Below are 10,429 nucleotides of genomic sequence, written 5' to 3'. Positions count from 1 at the left end.
GACGCTCATCATCCTTCTCCCTTATGAACGCGTGCCTGACAAACACTTCTATTCTACATGAAATAAGCTAGAATGAGTATCTCTTAGATCTCCTAACCAGAATCTTCGTGGCGTAAGCTAGAATGATGGCGGCATTCAAGAGAATCCGGAAGGTCTAAACCTTGTCTGTGGTATTCCGAGTAGGATTCAATGATTGAATGACTGTGACGAGCTCCTAACTCGCGATTGCAGGGCGTTAGTGACAGACGCAAAAGGATAGTAAATCCTATTCCAGCATGATCGAGAACCGACAGATGAATAGCCGTGCCGTGATAGGGTGCGTGAGCATATTATTCACTGAGAGGATAAGATGAAGCCATTGGCAAGGGTGATGCCTCCAGACGATTAGCCGTGCCGTGACAAGGCATTGGATCATTTTCCCGAGAGATGACCGAAAGTAGCCATTGACAGTGGTGATGTATCACATAAAGCCAGCCATGGAAAGGAGTAAGACTGATTGGATGAAGATAGCAGGAAAGCAGAGGTTCAGAGGAACGAAAAGCATCTCCATTCTCTTATCTGAAATTCTCACCAATGAATTACATAAGTATCTCTATCCCTATTCTATTATTAAATTTCGAAAACTCCATTATCACTTTATATCCGCCTGACTGAGATTTACAAGGTGACCATAGCTTGCTTCATACCAACAATCTCCGTGGGATTCGACCCTTACTCACGTAAGGTATTACTTGGACGACCCAGTGCACTTGCTGGTTAGTTGTATCGAAGTTGTGTCAACTATAAATTAAGATCAAAGCACCAAGCTTTGGAGCCATTACCCGGGATTGTTCGAGCCTGGACAACACAATTTCGTGCACCACTTGTCTCCAAGCAACTGAAAATCAAATAGGATAAAGAGAAGAGAATATACTATAAATTGCAAACTAATAATGAAACTTAGCTCCAATCAGATGAGCGGGACTTGTAGCTTTTTGCCTCTTGAATAGTTTTGGCATCTCACTTTATCCATTGAAGTTCAGAATGATTGGCATCTATAGGAACTCAGAGTTCAGATAGTGTTATTGATTCTCCTAGTTCATTATGTTGATTCTTGAACACAGCTACTTTATGAGTCTTGGCCGTGGCCCTAAGCACTTTGTTTTCCAGTATTACCACCGGATACATAAATGCCACAGACACATAATTGGGTGAACCTTTTCAGATTGTGACTCAGCTTTGCTAAAGTCCCCAATTAGAGGTGTCCAGGGTTCTTAAGCACACTCTTCTTTTACTTTAGACCTTGACTTTAACCGCTCAGTCTCAAATTTTCACTTGACACCTTCACGCCATAAGCACATGGTTAGGGACAGCTTGGTTTAGCCACTTAGGCCAGGATTTTTTTCCTTTAGGCCCTCCTATCCACTGATGCTCAAAGCCTTGGGATCCTTTTTATTTACCCTTGCCTTTTGGTTTTAAGGGCTACTGGCTTTTTGCTCTTGCATTTTGGTTTTAAGAGCTTTTGGCTTTTTCTGCTTGCTTTTTCTTTTTTTTTTCTCCTTTTTTTTCGCTATTTTTTTTCTCTTTTTTTTTTCGCAAGCTTTTGTATATTCACTGCTTTTTCTTGCTTCAAGAATCAATTTTATGATTTTTCAGATTATCAAATAACATTTCTCCTTTTCCTTATTCTTCAAGGGCCAACATATTTAATATTCTTAAACATCAAATTCAAAAGACATATGCACTATTCAAGCATTCATTCAGAAAACAAAAAGTGTTATCACCACATCAAAATAATTAAACTAGTTTCAAGGATGAATTCGAAACCATGTACTTCTTGTTCTTTTGTAATTAAAATATTTTTCATTCAAGAGAGGTGATGGATTCATATTCACTACTTTAAGGCATTGACACTTAAGTACTAATAATCATGTAATAAGACACAAACATAATTAAACATTTAACATAAAAAATGAAAAATAGAAAATTTAAGAACAAGGAATGAGTCCACCTTAGTGATGGTGGTGTTTTCTCCTTGAGGAACCAATGATGTCCTTGAGCTCTTCTATGTCTCTTCCTTGTCTTTGTTGCTCCTCCCTTATTGCTCTTTGATCTTCTCTAATTTCATGGAGGATGATGGAGTGATCTTGATGTTCCACCCTTAGTTGTCCCCAATAATTGTGTGGAGGAAAATGTATCCCCTGAGGTATCTCAGGGATCTCTTGATTTGCAGTCAAATGTTCTACCACTGAGCTATAGACCCTTGAGATGAATCTCTCCATCTCCTATGACTCGAAGGTGGAAGCTTTTGTCTTCCCTTTCCTCTTTCTAGAGGTTTCTCTGGCCTTAGGTGCCATCAATGGTTATGGAAAAACAAAAAAAGCTATGCTTTTACCACACCAAACTTAGAATGTTGCTCGCCCTCGAGCAAAAGAAGAAAGAATAGTAGAAGAAGAAGAAGATATGGAGGAGATGGAGGGATGTGTGTATTCAGCAATATGGGTGGGAAAGAGATTTTGAATTTTGAAGGTAGGTGGGGTGTATGGATGTGAGTGGTGAATGGAAAACAGAAGGGATGAATGTGAATGGAGAGATAGAGGGTGATATAGGATTATGAGGAGGGAAGGTGAGTGGAGGTATGTGGGGATCCTGTGGGATCCACAGATCCTGAGGTGATCCTGTGGGGTCCACAGATCCTGAGGTGTCAAGAATTTACATCCCTGCACCAATTAGGCATGTAAAATGCCTTTGCATGCATTTCTGGTGTTTAGATGCTGAAGTGATGCTTGTTTTGGGCGTTCAACGCCCATATGCAGCATATTTCTGGCGTTGAACGCCAGCTTCATGCTTGTTTCTGGCGTTCAGCGCCAGCTCCATGCTCTTTCTGGCGTTGAACGCCAGCCAGATGCTCCTTACTGGCGTTTAAACGCCAGTAAGCCCTTCCTCCAGGGTGTGCTATTTTCAATGATGTTTTTCATTCTATTTTCGATTTTTCAGTAGTTTTTGTGACACCACATGATCATCAACCTAATAAAACATGAAATCACATTGAGAAAATAAAATAAAAATGATTAAATAACATTGGGTTGCCTCCTAACAAGCACTTCTTTAATGTCAATAGCTTGACAATGGGCTCTCATGGAGCCACACAGATGATCAGGTCAATTTTATAGACTCCCAACACCAAACCTAGAGTTTGGATATGGGAGTTCAACACCAAACTTAGAGTTTGGTTGAGGCCTCCCAACACCAAACTTAGAGTTTGACTGTGGGGGCTTTGGTTGACTCTGTACTGAGAGAAGCTTTTCATGCTTCCTCTCCATGGTTACAGAAGGAGATCCTTGAGTTTTAAATACAAGGGAGTCCTCATTCAGTTGAAGGATCAATTCTCCTCTGTCTACATCAATCACAGCTCTTGCTATGGCTAGGAAGGGTCTTCCAAGAATGATGGATTCATCATCATCCTTCCCAGTATCCAGGATTATAAAATCAGCAGGGATGTAAAAGCCTTCAACCTTTACTAACATGTCCTCTACTAGTCCGTAAGCCTGCTTTCTTGAGTTGTCTGCCATCTCTAGTGAGATTCTGGCAGCTTGCACCTCAAAGATTCCTAGTTTCTCCATTACAGAGAGGGGCATGAGGTTTATCCCTGACCCAAGGTCACATAGAGCCTTTTCAAAGGTCATGGTGCCTATGGTACAAGGTATTAAGAACTTTCCAGGATCTTGTTTCTTCTGAAGCAATCTCAGTTGATCCAGATCACTCAGTTCATTGGTGAGCAAGGGAGGTTCATCTTCCCAAGTCTCATTACCAAATAATTTGGCATTCAGCTTCATGATTGCACCAAGGTACTTGGCAACTTGCTCTTCAGTGACATCTTCATTCTCTTCAGAAGAAGAATACTCATCAGAGCTCATGAATGGCATAAGAAGGTTCATTGGAATCTCTATGGTCTCAAGATGAGCCTCAAATTCCTTTGGTTCCTTAGAGGGGTACTCCTTGTTGATCACTGGACGTCCCAGGAGGTCTTCCTCACTGGGATTCACGTCCTCCTCCTCTTTTGTGGTTTAGGCCATGATGGTCATTTCAATGGCCTTGCACTCTCCTTTTGGATTTTCTTCTGTATTGCTTGGGAGAGTACTAGGAGGGGTTTCGTTGATCCTTTTACTCAGCTGGCCCACTTGTGCTTCCAGATTTCTAATGGAGGACCTTGTTTCATTCATGAAACTTAAAGTGGCCTAAGATAGATCAGAGACTATATTTGCCAAGCAAGATGGATTTAACTCAGAACTCTCTGTCTTTTGCTGAGTGGATGATGGAAAAGGCTTGCTATTGCTAAACCTGTTTCTTCCACCATTATTAAAGCCTTGTTGAGGCTTTTGTTGATCCTTCCATGAGAGATTTGGGTGATTTTTCCATGAGGGATTATAGGTGTTTCCATAGGGTTCACCCATGTAATTCACCTCTGCTATTGCAGGATTCTCAGGATCATAAGCTTCTTCCTCAGAAGATGCCTCTTGAGTACTGTTGGATGCAGCTTGCATTCCATTCAGACTTTGAGAAATCATATTGACTTGCTGAGTCAATATTTTATTTTGAGCCAATATGGCATTCAGGGTATCAATTTCAAGAACTCCCTTCTTCTGAGGCGTCCCATTACTCACAGGATTCTTCTTAGAAGTGTACATGAACTGGTTATTAGCAACCATGTCAATGAGTTCTTGAGCTTCTGCAGGCATTTTCTTTAGGTGAATAGATCCACCTGCAGAAGTATCCAATGACATCTTAGCTAATTCAGACAGACCATCATAGAATATATCCAGGATGGTCCATTCTGAAAGCATGTCAGAAGGACACTTTTTGGTCAGTTGCTTATATCTCTCCCAAGCTTCATAGAGGGATTCACCTTCTTTCTATCTGAAAGTTTGAACATCCACTCTAAGCTTACTCAGCTTTTGAGGAGGAAAGAACTTGGCTAAGAAAGCCGTGACCAGCTTATCCCAAGAGTTTAGGCTATCTTTGGTTTGAGAGTCCAACCATACTCTAGCTCTGTCTCTTACAGCAAACGGGAAAAGCATAAGCCTGTAGACCTCGGGATCAACCCCATTGGTCTTAACAGTATCACAGATCTACAAAAATTCAGTTAAGAACTGAAAAGGATCTTCAGATGGAAGTCCATGAAACTTGCAGTTCTGCTGCATCAGAGAAACTAATTGAGGTTTCAGCTCAAAATTGTTTGCTCCAATGGCAGGAATGGAGATGCTTCTTCCATGTAAATTGGAATTAGGTGCAGTAAAGTCACCAAGCATCCTCCTTGCATTATTATTATTTTCGGCTGCCATCTCCTCTTCCTGTTCGAAAATTCCTATAAGGTTGTCTCTAGATTATTGTATTTTAACTTCTTTTAATTTCCTTTTCAGAGTCCTTTCAGGTTCAGGATCTGCTTCAACAAGAATGTTCTTGTCCTTGCTCCTGCTCATATGACAAAGAAGGGAATAACAAAGAAAATATGGAATCCTCTATGTCACAGTATAGAGATTCCTTTGTGTGAGTAGAAGAAGAAAAGAATGTAATGTAAAGAAGAGAAGAGAAAAAAAAAACTCGAACACAGACAGGGAGGTGGTGTTCGAATTTTTGGGTGAAAGAGAAGTGTTAGTAGATGAATAAATAAATAGAAGGAGATGAGAGGTGAGAGAATTTGAAAAATAAAAATTAAAATTTAAAGTTAAATTTCGAAAATAGTTTTTGAAAAAGGTTAGTTATTTTCGAAAATTAAGAATGAAATAAAATTAAAATTAAAAATTGAAATAATTAGTTAATTAAAAGAATTTTGAAAAAGAGGAAGGTAATTTTCGAAAATTAGAGAGAGAAGATTAGTTAGGTGGTTTTGAAAAAGATAAGAAACAAACAAAAAAAGTCAATTAGTTAGTTGAAAAAAATTTGAAAATCAATTTTGAAAAGATAAGAAGATAAGAAGTTAGAAAAAATATTTTAAAATCAAATTTTTGAAAAAGATATGATATGAAAAGATATGATTAAAAAGATATGATTTTGAAAAAGATAAGATAAAAAGATATTTTTGAAAAGATATGATTGAAATTAGTTTTGAAAAAGATTTGATTTTTTTTTAAATCACAATTAATGACTTGATTCACAAGAAATCACAAGATATGATTTTAGAACTTAAAGTTTGAATCTTTCCTAACAAGAAAGCAACAAACTTGAAATTTTTGAATCAAAACATTAATTGTTGATGATATTTTCGAAAATATGATATAAAATTAAGAAAAAGATTTTTGAAAAATATTTTTAGAATTTTCGAAAATAAATAAGAAAAATGAAAAAGATATGATTTTTGAAAAAGATTTTGAAAAAGATAGGATTTTTAAATTGAAAATTTGATTTGACTCATAAGAAACAACTAAATTAAAAAAAAATTTTAAAAAAGTCAACTCAAATTTTCGAATTTATAAGAAGAAAAAGGGGAAGATATTTTTTTGATTTTTTGAATTTTTAATGAAGAAAGAGAAAAACATGAAAAAGACTCAATGCGTGAAAATTTTGGATTAAAACATGTGATGCATGCAAGAACACTATGAATGTCAAGATGAACACCAAGAACACTTTGAATGTCAAGATGAACACCAAGAACTTATTTTTGAAAAATTTTTTGATGCAAAGAAAACATGCAAGACACCAAACTTAGAAATTTGCAAACTTCAGACACTAACAAATTGAAAATGCATATGAAAAACAAGAAAAGACACAAAACAAGAAAATATGAAGATCAAACAAGAAGACTTACCAAGAACAACTTGAAGATCATGAAAAACACTATGAATGCATGAATTTTCGAAAATTTTTTAGAAAAATAAAAATATGCAATTGACACCAAACTTAAAAATTGACTCAAGACTCAAACAAACAACATAAAATATTTTTGATTTTTATGATTTTATTAATTTTTTGGATTTTTGTTTTTTTTTTAAATATATAGGGAAAAGGAAGCAATGAATTCAAAGTCCTCAATCAAGATTCCAGGAATCATATCAGGTTAGTCTAAAGCTTAATGGCCAGCCAAACTTCAGCATACCATTTTAAAACTTTAGAATTCATTCTTAAAAATTTAGAATAATTTTCGAAAACAGAAGGAAAATAAATTTTTTTTTGAAAGATTTTTGAAAACAAATTTTTTTTTGAAAAATAAAACGAAAAAGAAAATTACTTAATCTAAGCAACAAGATGAACCGTCAGTTGTCCAAACTCGAACAATCCCCAGCAACGGCGCCAAAAACTTGGTGTGCAAAATCGTGATCATTCCATTCCATGGTAACGGCACTAAAAACTCAATACGCACGTTCATGATCTTATATCTATTTCACAACTTCGTACAACTAACCAGCAAGTGCACTGGGTCGTCCATGTAATAAACCTTACGTGAGTAAGGGTCGATCCCACGGAGATTGTCGGCTTGAAGCAAGCTATGGTCACCTTGTAAATCTCAGTCTGGCGGATTCAAATGTATTAAGAGATTACAGTGGATGAAAATAAATAAAATATAAAATAGGATAGTGGTACTTATGTAATTCATTGGTGAGAATTTCAGATAAGCGTATAGAGATGCTTTCGTTCCTCTGATCTCTGCTTTCCTGCTGTCTTCATCCAATCAATCCTACTCCTTTCCATGCAAGCTTTATGTAGGGCATCACCGTTGTCAATGGCCACATCCCATCCTCCTGTGAAAATGGTCCAATGCGCTGTCACTGCATGGCTAATCATCTGTCGGTTCTCGATCATACTGGAATAGGATTTACTATCCTTTTGCGTCTGTCACTACGCCCAGCACTCGCGAGTTTGAGGCTCGTCACAGCCATCCCTTCCCAGATCCTACTCGGAATACCACAGACAAGGTTTAGACTTTCCAGATCTCAGGAATGGCCATCCATGGTTCTAACTTATACCACGAAGACGCTAATAACTCGGACTCGGTCCCCTGTATTAGATATCCAAGAGATATCCATTAAATCTAAAGTAGAATGGAAGTGGTTGTCAGGCACGCGTTCATGAGTTGAGAATGATGATGACTGTCATGATCATCACATCCATCACATTGAAGTGCGAATGAATATCTTAGAAGCGGAATAAGTTGAATTGAATAGAAAAACAGTAGTACTTTGCATTAATCTTTGAGGAACAGTAGAGCTCCACACATTAATCTATGGTGTGTAGAAACTCTACCGTTGAAAAATACATAAGTGAATAGTTCAGGCATGGCCAAATGGCCAGCCCCCATGATCTAAGAACTAAGCGTCCCAAGATGAAAATACAATAGTAAAAAGTCCTATTTATAAAAACTAGTTACTAGGGTTTACAGAGATAAGTAATTGATGCAGAAATCCACTTCTGGGGCCCACTTGGTGTGTGCTTGGGCTCATCTTGAAGTTTACACGTGGAGAGGTCATTCTTGGAGTTCTGTAGCTCCAGAAAATCCACTTTGAGTGCAGGGAGGTCAGAATCCAACAGCATCTGCAGTCCTTCTTCAACCTCTGAATCTGATTTTTTGCTAGAAAATACCTGAAATCACAGAAAAACACACAAACTCATAGTAAAGTCCAGAAATGTGAATTTAGCATAAAAACTAATAAAAACATCCCTAAAAGTAACTAGATCCTACTAAAAATATACTAAAAACAATGCCAAAAAGCGTATAAATTATCCGCTCATCAATAAACCCTAATTTTGTGGTTTATATTGTGTAGAATTTGGGGGGTTTTGTCAATATTTTTCACACTTATTCACAAGAATTGCATGGTTTTGTGTTCTCTTCCTAATATTGCTACATGAAGGAAAACATGCTTCTTTTGCCTTAGAATTGCTATATTTTGATCCTCTTTTATTATCATTCGATGCCGTGACGTGTTTGTTGAGTGATTTTAGAATTTATGGGGAAAGAATGGCCTAGAAGAGAGAAAGAAAGCATGCACAAGAGGAAGGAACATGAATATTTGGATTTTGGGAATTTTTGCATGGGCGTGCACGCGCGCCTCACGTGCACGCGTGGATGTTGACAGCTAGAAGCGGCACGCAAAGATCGACGTATCCACGCGGATTAGAGAAATCCACGCCGGCGCGCACGCGTACATGGCGCACACGCGTGGATCGCAAAATCAATCGACACGCACGCACGAATGGCGCGTACGCGCGACAAGCTGCACCTGACCTCATTAAAGGAAATCGTGTCTGGCAATTTTTGAGGCTGAAGAGGCCCAAATTCAAGCTGGTTCTGCATGGAAAAGACCCAAAGATGCTAGGGGGAAAGGAGGGTATCATTCATTCACACTTAGACACAATTTTTAACTAGTCTTTAGTTCTTATTCTTCTAGAGAGAGAAACCGTTGTTCCTCTCTAGATCTAGTTTGATTTGATCTTCCCTTGTTGAATTCTGAATTGGATCTTGTTGATTACTAGTTTTGATTGCTTAATTTGAATTCCTTTGCATAATTTTGTTTAGATCTTGTGTTAGTTTTATGTTTTCTTGTCAATTGTCATTTTATACCCATTTCATGAATCTTGTGAATCTTGAATTGTTAATGTTACATTGATGATTTTCATGATTAATTGTGTTATTTGAGTGATTGTATATTGATAATTGTTAGTGGGTACTTGTTAATCTCAATTTAGTTGCAATTTGAATATGTCTTTTAGTAATGCTTACCATGTGCTTGATGAAATGTTTCCTTTGATTATGGAGTAGTTCTCTTTACTCTTGGCCTAGGCTAAGGGAATTGGGTAAACTTGAGTCATTGGGTCTAATGGATTTGATGATTTGGGAACCCTTAGTGCTCAATTTGATAATCATTGACACTAACCTATTACAAAGTCAATTAGTAGCTAGGTTGGACTTTATGGGTTGATGTTGACTAAACCATTTAATATACTTCAAGTATAGAAGTAAATTTAATGAGTTTGGTTCCTTATAATTGTCAAGATATGGTTATTAGACAAGGATAGTGACCCCAATTCTCATGTCTAGCCAAGAGTTGCTTTTATTATTCATATTTGAAAACCTAAAAATCCTAATTGCTTTGTCTTAGTTACAGTTATTTGTTTAGTTTTAGAGTAGAATTATATTGGATGTTATCTTATTAGTTTCGAATTGCTCACATCTTGCTTTAGTCACTTGAGTTAGTTTCTTGCACTTCAAGATTACTTGCTTGTTAGGATTCTTAGTTTAATTTCTTGCTCATGGCTTGCAACCCCGAAATTCTAACCAATGTTGATGCACATGTTTGCCCATTCCTTATGAGACGATCCGAGATTTGAATACTTCGGTTACTTTTATTGGGGTTGAACTTGTGACAACCAATTCCTTCAAAATTTGATTCGCGGATTATTTGTCAGTTGAAGGCTATACTTGCAACGCAAAAATCTTGTGAAATTCCTTAATGAC

At 37.3% G+C, this 10,429-nt stretch overlaps 1 non-coding gene across 1 annotated transcript; it reads left to right on the top strand.

The window, feature by feature from the left end:
* The first annotated feature begins 4,817 nt into the window (after window positions 1-4,817).
* On the top strand, window positions 4,818-4,925 carry LOC112774191 (small nucleolar RNA R71). Its single transcript, XR_003188690.1, has one exon. It is a non-coding gene; the product is annotated as a small nucleolar RNA R71 (small nucleolar RNA).
* Window positions 4,926-10,429: the final 5,504 nt, after the last annotated feature.

This window comes from Arachis hypogaea, chromosome 18 (assembly GCF_003086295.3).
Source record: "Arachis hypogaea cultivar Tifrunner chromosome 18, arahy.Tifrunner.gnm2.J5K5, whole genome shotgun sequence".
NCBI lineage: Eukaryota > Viridiplantae > Streptophyta > Magnoliopsida > Fabales > Fabaceae > Arachis > Arachis hypogaea.
The sequence above is the reverse complement of the archived record's forward strand: the minus strand, read 5'-3'. Positions and strand labels throughout refer to the sequence as shown.